The sequence below is a fragment of the Phodopus roborovskii genome, unplaced genomic scaffold (assembly GCF_943737965.1).
Source record: "Phodopus roborovskii unplaced genomic scaffold, PHOROB, whole genome shotgun sequence".
NCBI lineage: Eukaryota > Metazoa > Chordata > Mammalia > Rodentia > Cricetidae > Phodopus > Phodopus roborovskii.
In genome coordinates this window covers 25998749-26016580 of record NW_026126511.1, presented here as the reverse complement: position 1 = coordinate 26016580, position 17832 = coordinate 25998749, and the positions used below count along the sequence as shown (strand labels likewise).

Here is a 17832-nt window from a genome sequence, read left to right as displayed (position 1 = left end):
AAAGTTAGATCAGCAACTAACTTATCCATGGAGCCCTCAACTAATACCTATTGGAAACAGGAGCAAACACCCATACATTAATACTGAGTCGAAGTAGAATATGGGTCTCAGCCAGAAGGACTGAGCAGTCTAGGGGACCTCAGACAGTGGAGCCTGGATGTATCCCTGGTGCACAAAATGACTCTGTGAGCACATCCCACATGGAGGGATAGCTGCCTTGATGTAGAGACAGGAGAGAGGCCCTGGTCCCTGATTCACATGACCTGTCAAATCTGCATGACCTCAACTGGATGACATTGCCCTACATATGGAATTGGGGTGGGGGTAGGAGGGGAGGGTGGTTATAGTGCATGTGAGAGGGCAGAGAGAGTAAAAGGGAGGGATGAAGGGTGGGAGGAAGGGAGGGAGGGAGAGGGAACTGGGATCGACATGTAAAATAATAAATTAAATAAAAAAAATGCTTTGACTCCAAAATTTAAGTTCAAGGACAAGTTACTGGGTAAAATGATTTCTATTTTTGTTTGCACAGAAAATGAAAATATGTGGATTCCTTCCAGACTAATGTGGTTTGATCACGCCAAACCGCCTGAAAGAGAGTACCAGGTGATTCTACATTCAAAACAGCTGAACAAAGCAGCCTTACAGACTACAGCCAGGATTTCTGAATCTTCTTCGAATCCCCCATGACAGTGCCCCTTACCAGCAGGAAGCAGTTTGGAAAGAACGATGCCCAACATCCCAAATATTGTCTGTAAATATTTGTTTTCATTTAAATGGACTTGGTTATATAAAATAAATTTTAAAAAATATAAAGAAAAGATTCAAGCCAGGAGTCACATGCCTTTCGTTGCATGTCTTTCGTCCCAGCACTCAGGAGACAGAGGCAGGCAGATCTCTGTCAATTTGAGTTCCCGGACAGCCTCCAAAGTTACACAAAGAAACCCAGTCTCGAAGAAACAAACAAACAAACAAAAACAAAAAACAAAACAAAACAAAACCAAAGAAAAGAGAAGAGATTCAAGTGTCAAGTGGTCATAATTACTATCTCTCTGTATAGATTTGTAGCCTGTTCTGGATCATTCTCTAGGTCAGGCTGGCTTGGAACTTACAGAGATCCACCTGCTTCTGCCTCCCCATTGCTGGTATTAAGGACATGTGCCATCATCACCTAGATGCTAATTCATTTATTTTTTAAAGAGCTTCATCCACAAGCACTGAATGTACTTCACTTCTGCCCATCATTTTGCCAAACCATATCCCAAGACATCTCTCACTCTCCCAAGTTAAAGACTTCTTTCAGTGTGTGTGTGTGTATGTGTGGGTGTGTGTATGTATGCGTGTGTGTGTATGCATGTCCAGAAATGATCTCCATCCCCACAGTTACTGACTTACTATAGCTCTTCATCTATGGGATGGGGAGCTTGAGGAGTTGACACATTAACATTGGCATGCTGGTGGTTGGTGTCATTAGTCAGATCTTGTTAAAACATACTGTTAAGATTTCTGAGACTTTATAGGTACAGCTTCCATGACATAACAATTTAACATTAGCCCTCACAGTTCTGCAGCTTAAATGTGCTTTTCCATTCCATAAACAGCTTGGCGATTTAACTGCACAAATTACCAAAGCCCCAAAATTTCTATGAAAAGGCAATTTTTAAGATATAACCCAAATCTTGTGATCACAAGAGCATGTACTTTTATTGTGGGACTGTAGATGATAAATGAGTATGTAGCTTCCAGAAATTAATTATCTGAAAAGACTATCTACCTATCTCAGTGATTTCCTGTGGAAAGTGTCCATTTTATTTTATGCTGAAACCTTTTATAGATGCTAGTAATTTTATAGCATTTTATATATATAAAAAGGGAATAAAGAGATTCAGTAAGCCACACAAAAATGTAATTGATATTATTTGAGTAAAATATCATTTGAGAGCATTTTTTGAGGCTAGAGATTTGTTTATGTGTATTTTTTTATTCTGAGTTTATTCCACTTGAAAATAACACGAAATTAAGAATGTTTTAAGTTTACATTTTTTTTATTTTCCATACCAACAACAATTTCCCTCATTTCCTTGCCTCCCTTGTAACCCACTTCCTTTGTATCCCCCCAACATAAACACTTTCAAAAAGGTAAGACCTTCCATGGGAAGTCAACAAAGTCTGGCATATCAAGTTCAGGTAAGACCAAACTACTCCTCCCTGCATCAATGATGAGCAAGGCATCCTATCATAGGGAATGGCTTCTAAAAAGGTGGTTCATGAGCTAGGGACAGATCCTGGTCTCACTGCCTGGGGCCCCATGAACAGACCGTGCAACACTACTGTCATCCACATGTATAGGGTCTAAGTGAGTCCCATGCAGGATCCCTAGCTGGTGTTCTAGTGTCCATGAGCTCCCTGGAACTCAGGTCTTTTGACTCTGTGGGCTTCCCTGTTATGACCTTAAACTCTTCTTTCTCAGTGTCAGAACCAGACTCCTATTCTTTATATTTATTGAAATAATGTATAAAATATTTTCATGCAAGGTTTAAAATGTCTGTTTACTTCTCACGTCCTATAGTTTACCAGATTTTCACACATACTATGTGTGTGTGTATATATATATATATATATATATATATATATATATATATATATATAGTATATATGTGTGTATGTATTATGTTGTATACATATTTATTGATAAAATATTTAAGTTTTATCAAATGCACTCTCTAGTTAAGATATTGGAGCTCACTTGTCACTTCCAAATGAACATACCTAGTAACAAATACTTTTGGCATTGATCATATCCCATCAACTTTAATCAACTTTAATGAATTATTTCATTTTGTTCCCCCAGCTCAGGTTTCTTTTGGTTTTTGGGTTTTTTTGTTTGTTTGTTTGGTTAGTTGGTTTGTTTGTTTTTTGAAAATAGATTCCTCTCCCACACAATACATCCCAACCATATTTCAGTTCCATCCAATCCTCTTAGCTCCCCCAACCTTCTCTTCTTCCAGAGATCCACCACCCCTCTGTTTCCTTTTTCGAAAAGAATAGGCCTCCAAAATGGGACACAACAAGATACAAGACAAGGCAAAAGCCCTCAGATAGAAGCTGACAAGGCAAGCCAATAAGAAGAAATGGGTCACAAGAGCCGGCAAAAGAATCAGACACACCAACTCCCAATGTTAGGAGTCAATTAAGAGCAACAAGATAACCACCCTAACATGTATGCAGAAGATCTGGTACACACCCATGCTCGTCTGGTGATTGCCTTTCTAGGCTCTGAGAGTCCATGTGTTCCTTGCTGGATTCTTTCAGTGATTCATGCTCTTCTGGTATCCTCCAGCCCCCTGACTCCTACAGTCTTTCTTGCACCTTTTCTGTGGAGTTCCTCAATTTCTGAGGTGTATGTACATGCACCGGTGAGGAGTTTTGTGAAGGTCAGGGGACAAGTTTTAGGAGATGTTTTGTTTTTTTTTTTTTTTAATTTTACCATGTAGATCCCAGAATCAAACTACTTACCTGGTCACCCATCTTTTTGGCACAAGTTTCAATTTGCTTTCATTTTTTAGGCCTTGAATTATTTTTCCTTTAAATTATTATTCTCCCATATATTACATACCTACCACAGTTTCTCCTCCTTCCCTTCCCCTGAGTTTCTCCTCTAGATACATGAACCCTCAGTCTCCCCTCACAAAATATCTGGCCAATCAGGGATATCACTAAATACAGCATAATATGCTACAATAGGACAATATAGATAGCATCACATAAACTCTGGACCAGGCAACCCAGTAGAAGGAAAGTATACTGTAAGCAGACAAGACACTCAGGCACTGCCTCTACTTCTACTTTTAAGAATTCCACAAGAACACCAAGGTACTTAGACATAATATATATACAGGGACCTAGGTCAGAATTGTACAGGCTCCATGATCTACAAGAGTCCCTATGAGTCTTGGTCAATTTAGTCTATGTGCCCTGTTCACTTGGTATCCCTGACCACACTTATTCATCTTATTCTTCATTCCCCTCCTTCACAGGACTCCTTACTGACGGCCAAATTTTTGTCTGGAAGACTACATCTGGTTTTGTCTCTTGCTAGATAAGGTGTCCCTGCTCTCTTTGATGGGGATTCTGCTATCCTCTGGTCCCAGATCATTCTGCAGGTAGGAAAACCTGTAGATTTTGTGGCTGGGGTGATGTCCTAATCCTTCTCCTTGAGTCCTTGTGTGGTCACACATTGTGTTACACTCTTTAACGGAACTTAATCATCTTCATTTAGTTGTTCTCAAGGTCATTCTCTCATGTTTAATCTTAAATGGAATATTCAGGTCTTTCTGTTGCCCTATTGTCCTACCTGCTGTTTATTGTATTCTTGCCCTGGCATTTGGGTATCTCAGTTAAGGATCGTTATAGGTCTAGTTACTGATTTCTGAGCTTGTCTTTGTTGGATAGGTATCTGTTCCTTGGTTTCTGTTGTCTTCTTGTCTCAGGTACCTGGGTTTCTGATGGTTGTATGACCTCTAATTTAAGTTGAGAGCTGGCCTTCTTTGTGCTTCTGACTGGTGTGAATTATACCTCATCTTCTGATGGATACCATTTGTTCTTATGGTTGGTGTGGCTTGCACTTATTCTTCTGCATGGAGTGACCTACACCTAAGAGTTGATATCCTCCATGGTTGGGAGCAGGGCCGGCATGGCAGTGGATGATTTCTGGGGGAGTCTGAGCTGTGAAATGGACCACTAAGAACAGAATAGTGGGAATGTTATGGTTCAGTTGGCCAAAGGATCTGCCTCCTTTTCTTCTGAATGGTGTTCCTGTAGCACACTTATAGTTTTTGAAATTCATTAATTTAGTCCTTTGAAAATTTCACACTTGAAAATATTATATATTGGTTGCCCTCACCATATTCTATTCATTTTGTTTTGTTACCCCTAAATTTCTCTGGAGCTGTATGTCTAACTCTGGGTTTGGAACTTTCCTTGAGAGCTTAATGGGATTTGCAGTGGGTACATAACTGAAGACTTCGATTCCTCCTCTCTAAGCAATAATCAATAGCTCAGTTTTAAAACATATATTCCTGTGAGCTCCCTCTCCTTCCATCACAGATAATTAGTAGGCCCAATCTGGTAACTACAGCAGTTCTAAGACAATTGAATTAATCAATTTCTTTTACATTAAATTTTTATTGAGGTATGGAATGGCAATCCTTCCAAAAATTCATTTTGCTTGGAATTACTTTTGCTATCTGGGATCTTTTCTGTATACATATGAATTTTAGTTTTTTTTTTTTCTATTGTTGTGGAGTATATCATGGGGATCATGATTGGGATGGTATTGAATTTTTAAATTAATTTTTGTAAAATATATTTTTAACTTTATAAACTTTACCACTCCATGAACATGGGAGTTCTACCCATTTTCTAGTGGAAATCCCAAGTTTTCAATATAGAGGTTTGTCCTCGTTTGTTAGGTTCATATCTATGTATTTAATTGTTCCTGAGAATGTTGTGAATTATATGTGTTCATGATCTCCTCTTCAGTGTCTTTGCTGGGTACATTGAAAGGCTATTGATTTTTATAAATTGATTTTGTATTTCACCACTTTGCTGAAAGTAAGGATCTGCGCAATGGCAAGGACAAGTCTAGAGTGCTCTATAAGCACATTTAGATCTTGTAGCAACTATCAAAAGCACAGAAGTGCAAATCAGTGGCTTTGAATATGTAACCGAACACAAGTCCAACTTTGTCACAACCTGTTGGTGAATGATTCTTCAAATAATATTTGCACAATTTTCATTATTTTTTGTGATTAAACTATATGTCAAATAGAGGTATTAACAACATCAATAATAGTGATAGCAAGAAAAGTACAGCTTCACACAAAAATAGAAGCAGATTTTAAATTTTGCTCAAAAGTTTCAGTATGCATAATACATCTTAAACATAAAATGTAATACTTAAATGTTTTACCAAAATACAAGTTGAATTCTTAGTGATTGCCTTTGATCACTTTTTAGATCAAAAGTCAAAAAAATTCTAGGGAAAACTATAAAATCTTATTTTATTTAATTATCATTGGGGAAAAGTACTATTCACATAGTGAACAGAGTGAAGAATGTTTTTGTAAAACACATATGTTGTACAAAACTAGTTTGCAAAATATACATTTTTTTTATAAAGTGAAAAGTAAGAAAGTATAGAATTGGTAATAAATTTGCAGAGATGTGGCATTAAAGAATTAGATGGAAATGTGCATGTGAAAAAAATCAACATCTTATCTCAGTTAATTCTATACCAAACAGTAAGATGTTAATAAATATCTTATAGAATATCCAACATTTAGAAAGCTGACATCTAAAATGTTGCTAGAAAATAGCACACCTAGTTTAGAGGACAGTTTAGCCGTTTCTCACTTTAAGAAATATAATCTCACTACATAATCCAGAAAAATGTGTGCTTGATATTTACCCAAATGATGTGAAACCCTGGTATTTACACAATACTAAATGCCACCATCCATAGTAATTTTAATCATAAGCCTTCTCTTCAAAATGGTAAACAATCAAGTTTTCCTTCAAGACATGAAAGAATAAACAAACATGAGTAAACTGCCTGATATTGAAAAAAAAGATGCAATGAAGGAGACAAGGGCAAGATCATGATTTTGTAGAGGGAAAAACAATGGGGGTGGTAAAAGTGAGTATTAAATTTGTTTCGTGACCATCTGTTTGCTATGAGTATGTACATGAATAAATTACAGGAAAGGATGCTTAGGTTCCTTATGTAGTGTCATGTAAGTTCACCAAAAGGCATGAATTTGATATGGTCTTAGAATATGCCTAGGAGTAATTGTGACTACATGTAAATTAATAAATCTAATGACAGATATTTAAGTACATCAGAAAATATTCATTGATTTCCTAAATATAAAAAATAATTGTATATTTTTCTACCTTTTCAGTAAAAAACTATAGTGTCTCAATTCATGAACTAAACTATTGCTATTAGTAACTACTATTTAAATATGCATAAATGGGGCTATTTACATAAATAACCACAAAATAGTTAAACAGATTAACAGAATTTATTTGTAAATTATATTCTCTGGATCCTATGTATTCAGAAATATTAATTAAGTTCCCCAGAATTTTACCCAATATTTTATCACATATTATAGGGTAGCACATGATAGAAATATTTAATTGTAGTTTTATAAAATTTAGTTATACAATTTTTTTGGCTACTGAAAATTAAATTGCCATAGAAAATTTGTCTCTATATAATTTATTTTATGCCAATGTAGGTTTCAAAGTATGTTTAACAAACCCATACTTCATTTTCAAGATGTCCTTATTACGTATAAATTTTTGAGTAATCATTGACTTGTTATAGTATTTATTATCTGAGCTGAATGTCATCAGTCTCTACTGTTTGGACTTTCACTTTGAGCAAATGGTAGCAATCTCTGATAACTATGATAAATGACAGGGGAATCATAGGTGATTGATGGATGCCCAGAGGTCTGACAGTGACATAATTTTCAATGAAATTATACTTTACCTTAAGTGAAAAATATCACTATCTCTAGAGCTTCCTGAGCACCAATGTGGAGCTTAATAGGAAGTATCAGTAGTTTTCAAAGTTGAAGTTCAACATCGTTAAAGTAAGTCTTTGAGGCACAATTTATTACCAGCATAAGTATTTTTTAAAAATAGTATCCATAAGCAGAATTCATGTTCATCCAAGGGAGTCAAAACTTATAAGTTACTATATCAACTTCTAAAAGTTAACGAGGAGCCTGGGGACTTATGATTTACTGTCAGCCCATCAAGAAATGTCAGTGCCCTCGAATAGGAGGAGGCAAGTGTCATCTGGCTGGATTTGTGAACTTTTCACTTTGCCATGCAGTAGACAGCAAACAGAAAATTAGTCTATAAATAATTGAAGTTGAATTTTTTTAGAAATCTAACACAGCATGTTAAAAGAAACCTTGTTCTTAAGTTAGTTCTCTACAAGTAGTAAATATGTCAAATGGTCTTTAAATAATGGGTTATATAGAGCAACAGATAAGAGGGAGAAGTAGGAGAAGGAGGAGGGGGAGGAGGGGGAGGAGGAGGAGAAGAAGAGAATACAAGACATTAGGAAAATATATAAGATGGACGACTACGTTGCTTGTATTTCCTTTCTGAGAAAATTGGAATATAAATCTAGACAGAAATCAACAATTCAAAGAAACCCCTTGCAAAATGATATAACAATAGTCTCAGAAATTAATACAATTTTCTAAATAAGCAATTGTAATGTGGCATAAAAATTATCCTAGCTTTTCTCCTTTTGTAATGTTTCTTTTATTGAAAATGGATTCATATCTCATAAAATAAATCCAAACTACAGTTCTCTTTCCCATCACTCCTTCTAGATTCCCCTCCTCACCCTGTTTCCTCATCAAAAAGGTGCAGGTCTTCAGGAGACTATTGCCAGGCAGGCCAAAACAAGAAACAGCAAGACAAGGCACAGACACTTATACTGAGGCTGTACAAGACAACCCAGTAAGAGGAATTGAATCTCAATACAAGCAAAAAAGTCAGAAATCCAGCCAGTCCTACTGTTTGTGGTCTCACGAGAACCCAAAGCAACGCAATCATTACATACATGCAGAGGATCTGGTGCAGACCCATGCAGGTACCATGCTTGTCCTTTAAGATGCTGTGAGCCCATGTGAGCCCTGCGTATTTGATATGGAGTGCCATGTTCTACGGATGTAGTCCATCTTCTATGACTGCTCCAATCTTTACTCATCCACTTCCTAGGGGGTTGCGATCTTAGAGGTGAGGGACCTCATGTGCACCTCCAGATTCGACTATTTCTCTCTATAAACTCTGGCTGTGGATCACTGCAACCTCTCTAATCTGCCGCCACAGGAAGCCTCTTGGATGACAATAGGAAAAGACACTGTTGTACATGTACAGCAGAATATCATTAGGAATCATTTCATTGACTTATTTTTCCACTTGTGTTTGTTTCTTCCGTAGGGGTCTGATCTACCCACTCTCCAGTTCATGGATATTTATGACGTGTAGGTCATTCACTCTCTTTCCTAGGATAAACCTGAAGTTGAAATGAACATTGGTTAGCCACTCCCACATGTTCTGTGCTACCTACCATTCCCCAGTACACCTTTCAGGCAAGACAGATTGACGGTTGTGTTGGTGTGTAGTATTCTCTTTTGTTAGTCTACAGAGTACCTTATTATGCCAAAAAGAATAGACGTTGGGGGAGGGTGGGGCTCCGAACCCACACTTGCTTGATATCTCAACAATCAATGAGCTATGTTGAAGTTTTACTCTGTAATGAGCCTTGCTCTCAGTTTGCAGAACCCATGCTACAGCTGAAAGTCTTGCCTAGAAACAAAAGATTACTAATTCAGACTCTGTAGCCTCCATTACTGAGTCCTTACTAGTGTCACCCTCATAGATTCTAGGAAATTTCTATTGTGCTAGTTTTCCACAACACCCCCCCCAAATTGTCCCACAATTTTCACAATCTGCATTCATGAACGATTCACCTTTTATGGCAATACCATGTGGCTTTTATTACTACAGCTCTGCGATACAGCTTGAACTCAGAGATGGTTGTACTTCCAGCAATTCTTTTGTTACTCAGGATTGCTTTAGCCACCCTGTTTTCTGATTTATTCATTTGTTTGTTTGTTTTTGTTTTTTCATATGAATTTGAATTGTCTTTTCAGGGTCTGTCAGAAATTGTATTGCAATGTTGATGGGGATTTCACTGAACATGGAAATTACATTTAGTAGGATGGCCATTTTTCCTATGTTAATTCCACCAATGTGTAAATGTGGGAGATCTTTCTAATTTCTGATACTTTCTTCAATTTCTTTTTCCAAACACTTGAGGTTTTTTTGTTATACAAGTCATTTACTTTTTTTGTTATACACATCATTTACTCTTTTTGTTCAGAGTTAAACCAAGATATGTTATGAAATCTGAGGCTACTCTAAAGAATATTTTCCCCCTGATTTCTTGCTTAGTCTATTTGTTATTTGAATATAGGAGGTTAATCAATTTTTTGAGTTAATATTCTTGGTGATTTAAATGAAAATGGCCTCAAGGGCTCCTAGGGATTGGCATTATTGGAAGGTGTGGCTTGTTGGAGATAATGCATGGCATTGTAAGAGAAAGTATGTCACTGAAGGTAGCCTTTGCTGTCTCAGAAGCTGAAGCTAGGCGTGGTATGTCTTATTCACTTCCTGCTGCCTGAGGTTCCAGATGTTTACCTCTCAGCTTCCTCTCCAGAACCATATCTGCCTGCATGCCACTAGGAATTTTGCCAAGAGGATAATGGACTTAACCTCTGTACTGCAAGCCCCAATTAAATATTCTCATTTAATAGAGCTGCTATGTTCATAGGGGGATGGGAGATGTCATTCTGTAAATATGTTTCTCTTATTGGTTAATGAATAAAGCCCTGTTGACAAATACAAAGCAAGATAGGCAGGACTAGGAGACAAGGAAGATTCTGGGAGATGTAGTAGAAGAGAGTCAATATGTAAGGACTTGGGAGGAAGAGGCACAGACCCTCTCTCATGTAAGATAAGACCAGATGGAAATACTTAGATTGATAGAAGGCTGTTAATATTTAAGACAGAGCTATTCAATAATAAATGCTAGTAACAGGCCAATAGCTTTATAACATAGAGTCTCTGTGAGTTATTTGGGGCTGACAAGGTTCTGGGACCAGGCTGTTGGGGGAAAGCTTCTTTTAACAATGGGGTCTCTTTAGAGCAATTAAACCCTAACTTATAAAATCCTGCATCCATCCACTTTGCTGAGAGTTAACAACCTTGTCTTGGTCCTGATTTTAGTCAAATTTCCTTGAGTTTTTTAATTTGATAATGTCTATAACCTTGCTTTAAAGTTCAATTGTTCTGATTAGATAAGCCCCTAGGATCCCTAATATCTTTAGAAAAAAACAGTTGTTAACACTCATTCTTCACTGATATATCTCAATATCAATGGTTTTAATTAGCCATGCCTTCAACATTGTTGAAAATGTCTTCAACATTGTTGAAAAAAAGAAGTGCTAGAGTTTTAAGTGACTCAAATACTTCCTAAAACTTTTGGAAAATATGAAGTGTATATTGGTATTTCCCTAACATCAACTCTGCAATTTTTATGGAAATACTCAGAATCAGAATATATAAATATACATATATATATATATACATATATATATATGTATATATATATATATGTATATGGTTTTAAATAGATTAAAGAAAATACACTTAAAGTATCAAAACATTTTTGTGTTATTTGTCTTGATATTTACAGTATATTAAAAAGTTAAGATCTTTATATAAATTTCAGGAAGATATGTCATTGACTTATGTACCTGGTATAAAATCAGCAATATTGTCTTTAATAATTATGAATAATGAAGAAGCTCCAAAACAAGATATTTCATGTTGAGCAGCAACAATCTATATCAAAGTTTCATCAGTGGGTAGGATTAAATGTATTTTTGTTTTCTTTTCATGTTAATTTCAATTTTAAAGATACTTCTTGTAGTAATACAAGTAAGTTTATTGTTCCTGTACTAATTGTGATTAAGATGTTGACGTGGTACCTTAAGAAGCCAAGAACTTTGGGGAAAGAAATAATTTAAGTCTGAAATCATTTAATTCTTATTCAGCAGTAAACATTTTTTCATAAGTATTTTCCCCACACGTGCTTATTTATTGCCCATGTTCTTGAATAATCATTAATTATTTGGGAGTAGAAATATCTCAAGTACATTCATTGAATGTTTACTTAAGATAGATGTTAGTTATTACTTTGACATGGTTGTCTTATGTACACCTCTATTCAACTCCCTCCTTCCTAATGAATTCTTTCCTAACTTAGAGGGGATAATTTTTCAAAGAAGCCTGATGGAGGAGAGTGGTATTTATACATTTTTTTTCTAGAGATGTATGTTGCTTTCCTTACTTCATTATGTCTTTTTACTTTTTCTTAGGGACAAAGTGAGGAAATATGCCCCTGCATAGGAACAAATGCACAAATTTGTAGATATGTACATATGCATAAATACTTACTAAGAATATATATTTATACATTTATAAACTAATATTTATACTTATAAATATAATTGTATCTATTACATATTATTATAAAATTTAAAACTAAATCAACTTGAAAAACGATATTTTTCAGCTCTTAACTTATTTATAGCTTTTTTCTGTTGGTGATAAAACTATATAATTTTATCAGACATTTGATTCTAATCAAAAAATTGTGCATACTAATTCCCTTATTGCTATTATTACTGTCTATGTTTCATGCCAAAAGTCTTCCTCAAACTATCATGTAAATTTGATGGTATTTTAAATCAAACTTTGTGATCATATTCTTTGTATTATCAATCTATTTTTTTAAAATATGATCACTTCCATGTATAGGCTCAAAATCTGAAAGCTATAATTCAAAAAAATATTTAATATTGTTGTTTTTATAAAATTTATTTCCCATACAAAATGTCACTGAATATTAAAATATGAAAAGGAAGAAGATTATGTGGATTTTTATCACATTATTTCTTCAGGAATATATAATCATCTAATCCCTGTTTCCAGTGTGTGCTGTCTTCAGAAACAGGTCCTACAACAGGCTCTGGAAAGCAATCAAAGGTAATGGCAACAGCCAACAGCCCATATTGTTTTGCGTGTTCCTCATATTCTCATGATCAACAAATAGAGAAGAATTTTTCCATGCATGGCCCTGAGGTGAGGAAAGAGTAAAAAAAAAAAATAAAATAAACTTAAATTTAAAAGTAAGAATAACTTAAAAGTTAGAAATTTTTCAGCCAAGCTAGATTATAAAGAATGAGAAATATGTTCAAGAAAGATTACCAAGACTGTGACAGAATAAATGTTTGATAAGAGGATTACGATGGATAGAAGAAAGTTTGAGTGAATTCATGAAAACAATAACTCTAAAGGCATTTCAGAGCTATATATAAGGCTCAAACTCATAGATTCAACATGCCCTAAAAAAGAGGAGCAGAATGACTTTCAAGATGTTACCCAAAGTCCCTTCAGTGTTCAACTCTAAAGTTTTTTGTTTTTTTTTTTTTTTTTTTTTTTTTTTTTTTTTGTTTTTGGACACATCCCGTGTTGCACAAGTAGGCTCCTGTGCAATAGGCTCCAAGTGGTAGACATGAGAACTTAGTATTAACCATATGGTGACAACTCAGTACAATTTTAAAATGAAGAAGCGGGACAGAAATAAATGCCCTATGCAGAATAACAAGGATGCTCTGGATAGGATGCCGACACAGGCATAGATGTTGGAAAACCACCAGAATCCTCTACCAGGAGGTACCTGGAGTGCATGAGGTTGGTGCCACTACAGGTATTATGCCCAATAATACTATAATAGTACTGTACATATCTTCTTTTGGGATTTTGAAGGCTCCAAAGTCACAGCAGTAGAGTCCACAATCACTGTCCATCTTTAATATTGACTGTTGTTTGCCCTGTTAGGCTTTGAACTTCCCATCTTCTTTTCTTTCTCTACTTTAAAATGTGAATGTACATTAATAAGTTTTTCTACATTACATATTAGCAACATATCCAAAGAATAATTTTAACAGGCTTTTCTAACTCTTTTGTATCTGTCTGTATTTGTCAAAATCACCTATCTTTATCTTTTCGTATTCTTCTTTGTTCTTCCATAAATATGCAACATAGGCTGAAATTCAAAATAATCCCTGAGTGTCTTCCTAGTACATATAAAATATACATGCTAAAATCTTCAATATGTTTTTTTTCGTTATATATTTTCATTTGTAGCAAATGTCTGTTTCAACCTACAATTCAGGTTTTACATTTTTTCCCCTCAAGTTTACAATATTTCCTTCTGTAGGTAACAATTATGATCTACTGATTGCATCTCTGTTTTGTTAGCCTGGTAATTTAATTCTATATTAGGAAAAGGTTATTAGTATAGACAAAAACCAAACCCTTAAAATTACTAAATCTGAAGTAATATTGATAATCCTGGAAGACCATTATAAAACATGTCCATATAAAAACGACTAACTTGCTTAAATATATACTTTCAGATTGTTTAAAATATTTTTATTCTCAGATAATTGTGTGCCCACACTTGGAAAAGAGAAACAATATAACCTTTGTAATTACTGATCCCTTTGTTTAATCTTTCACTCTAAAGATAATTTTTAAAATATGTGTTAAAAGATCAACTTTGCAATACCTGGATAAGAAAAGGTTACTTTTCATGGCAGGATTACAGCAGAGAGTGATCGTTCATTTGCTTACTGACTTGGAGAATAACTGGCACTTTCTGTAATTTCCTTTGGTGAAAGGTATAGTAAGTGGCTGCTTCTGCCAGCAAGTTTGCCTCCTGGCCAGTCAACAGGGGAATTACTACAGTCCATTTTGTAGAAGTAATTTACCCCTGGAATTAGTTAATAATGGCAATGGCTTTGTAAAGTTCAAGTCCTTTCAAGCAGATTCAAACTTGATTGATCAAGGGGACGCAGGAAGAGCAATCTCTCTTGACATGAGCAATGATGTTGGAGTTACCTCACAGGAAATAATTCTGGATAAATCGAAATACAAGTTCTCTATGAATCTTGAGTGACTGTATTATTTTTTTGTTTTATTTGTTCAGGCTCATCATAATAAATATCCAGTGTATTCTACACAGTACAACCATAATAAAATCAGTGGTAAGGACCATTTAGGGAAAAGGCAGAAATTATTTCTTTGTGTGGATTAAATTCTAAATGTTCTTATTAGTTATTGTCACTTATACTTCAGGTCACAATACATGCCAGCATGTGACTTGCAAAAGGACACCCAAGCAGATATATTCATCCCAGATGGTGCCGAAAAGAACAAAAGGTCAAAGCAATAATTTCACACAAGCCTAGCATGTTGAACCCATAATGGTTGTATTGTATTACTTAGAGGAATGTCTACCTTTCAATCATGTGTGCAGATCCACTGAAACTGCCCACCTGGAGTTCCCTGGAAAACAGTTCCGCTGCAACTCTTCTTTTTACTGCTGTTGGGAGGGATTAAGTGAATGATACAACTTACAGACAAGTAATGCTTTGTGAGTAAATGTCCTTAGCTTCCTGAGTCATCTGAATTTCTCTAGGCACACCAGAACGATGTGTTTGAATCTGTAGGGAATGATTACAGAAGCTGTAAAAATGCAATGCTTTATGATAATTCTAAGGTGTTGCTATTATCAGGAGGCTAAATTCATTTCTGTTTGTGACAAAGACACAGGTGAAATTTCTATGAGAACCTAAACTAAATATCTATATCCAAATCATCACTTTCTAATATGTAGTTTTTAAGTCTGATTTTTGTTTTCCTTTATTAAAAGAATAGAATGCTGCAATTCATTGGGAAGGCTAGGCAAGCCATATCCCCATCACAACATTTGAATATTGCTAATTGAAATATACACATAAATATAAATTGTTTTGAATTCTATGAAAAATGGCCAAAAAAGATTCAAATTCTACAGATTTATTTATTAATTTATTTTTTATTTTACATGTCAATCCCAGTTCCCTCTCCCTCCATCCCTTCCTCTCTCCCTCCTTCTTTTTCTCTCTCCCTGCCATCCCATGGGTTATGGTGAAGTGGGATTATCTATTGCTTATGTTTTTCTGAGCATAGTTAAATTACTAGGGTTGGAATTCTTCTCCAGAACTTTCTGTAGGGATGGATTGTAGATATGTATTAGGAAAATCTAGCTTTGTGATTAAATATCTTGTTTTCTCCATCTATAGTAATTCAGAGTTTTGCTGGGTATACCAGCCTGGGCTGGAATCTATGGACTTTTAGTACTTGTAGAACATCTATCTTGGACCTTGTGGCCTTGAGAGTTTCCATGGAGATGTCAGGTGTAATTTTGATAGGTCTGCCTTTATATATTACCTGTCCCTTTTCCTTCACTTGCTTTATTCTGTATGTTAGATGTTTTGATTATTATGTGTTGAGTGTTCTTTATTATTTGGCCCAGATTATTTGGTGTTTGGTATGTTTCTTGTAAATTCATGGGCATGTCCTTCTTCAGATTTGGAAAGTTTTCCTCGATGATTTTGTTGAATATGTTTTCTGTACCTTTGAGCTGGGTTTCTTCGCCTTCCTCTTATGCCTATTATTATTAGGTTTTGCCTTTTCACGATGTCCCACATTTCCTGGGTGTTTTTTGTTAAGGATTTGTTGGATTTATGATTTTCTTTGGTCAATAAATCTATTTCTTCTAATTTTTCTTCAGCGCCTGAGATTCTCTCTTACATCTCTTGTATTCTGTTGGTTATGATTGTGTCTGTAGTTTCTGATCATTTACCCAGTTTTTCTATTTCTAGCATTCATTCAGTTTGTGTTTTCTTTATTTTCTCTATTTCAGTTTTCAAGTCTTGAACCATTTCTATCACCTGTTTGTTTTTTCTTGGCTTTCCATACCTTCTTTAAGAAATTTGTTCATTTCCTCCAATTTTTGTTTGTTTTTTCTTCCATTTCTTTAAGGGATTTTCTCACATCTTTTTTGAGGGCCTCTATCATTTTTATGATGATAATTTTTTTAAGTCATTCTCTTCTGCTTCATCTGATTTGGGGTGTTTAGGTCTAGTTGGTATAGAGTCCCTAGATTATGCTTGTCTTTCTTTTGTTGGATGTTTTCTTGTATTGCTGTATTCCAATTACTTCTTCTAGTAGGTGTAGTTGGGGTCTCTTCCCCTCTCTCTCTCCCTCTCTCTATGGCACTCCCCAGGAGGGCTTCAGTGGGTAAGAGGTTCGAAGTCTGTAGCTCTGGGTGGTCCAAGCTCTCTAGGAGGTCTCTCCTCAGGCAGCGTCCCAACAATAGGTGTCAAAGATCACGCTATAGCAGAAGACAGGCAGTGGTGGTTAAAGATCCTGAAGGCTGGAACTCAGGATGTTTCTGCATTGAAAGGCAGATCTAGCTGGGGCCTGGCCCTCTCTGGCTGAGGCCTTGTGTGGCAGAGACATGGTGATGGGGGTCAAAGATCCAGCCCACTGGGACTCAGAGTTACCATGTGGGGATAGGCAAATATCTGGGAGGGGACCGCAACTCCAGTAAAGGACCAGAGGTTGGGGTCAGAGACCAGGCAGGTGGGGATTCCCGGTGGTCCCCAGTGTATAGTCAGGTCTAGTGTGCTCAGAACAGCTCCCAAAGATTTTTTAATATAATTTTTATTTAAATTTGAAGCAAGCTTGATTTACATATCAATCCCCAACCTTGTTCCCCCTACTAACTCCCCATGCTATCCTCTGTCTTCTCCCCAGGGAGGGTGATGCTCTCCATGGGGAGTCTTGAAAGTCTGTCATATCATTGGGAGCAGGCTCCAGGCCCTCCCTTTAGTGTCATTGCTGAGGGAGTATCTGTCTATGTGGAATGGGCTCCCAAAGTCCATTTGTATACTACGGATAAATAGTGATCCACTACCAGAGGCCCCACAGACTGCCCAGTCCTCCCAACTAACACCTACATTCAGGGAATCTGGGTTGGTCCTATGCTGGTTTCCCAGCTCTCAGACTGGGGTACATGAGCTTCCCTTTGTTCAGGTCACCAGTTTCTATGGGTTTGTAGAGCCTGGTCTTGACCCCTTTGCTCATCAGTCCTCCCTCTGTGCAACTGGATTCCAGGAATTTGGCTCAGTGTTTAGCTGGGGGTGTGGCTGCTTCCATTAGCTACTAGATAAAGGCTCTAGAATGGCATATAAGGTAGTCATAATCTCATAATTGGGG

At 36.1% G+C, this 17832-nt stretch overlaps 1 protein-coding gene across 1 annotated transcript in view; it reads right to left on the bottom strand.

The window, feature by feature from the left end:
• The window catches only part of LOC127230448 (transcription factor IIIB 50 kDa subunit-like), a 120435-nt gene that overhangs the window by 82032 nt on the left and 20571 nt on the right, over positions 1 to 17832 (bottom strand). The window lies entirely within an intron of this gene.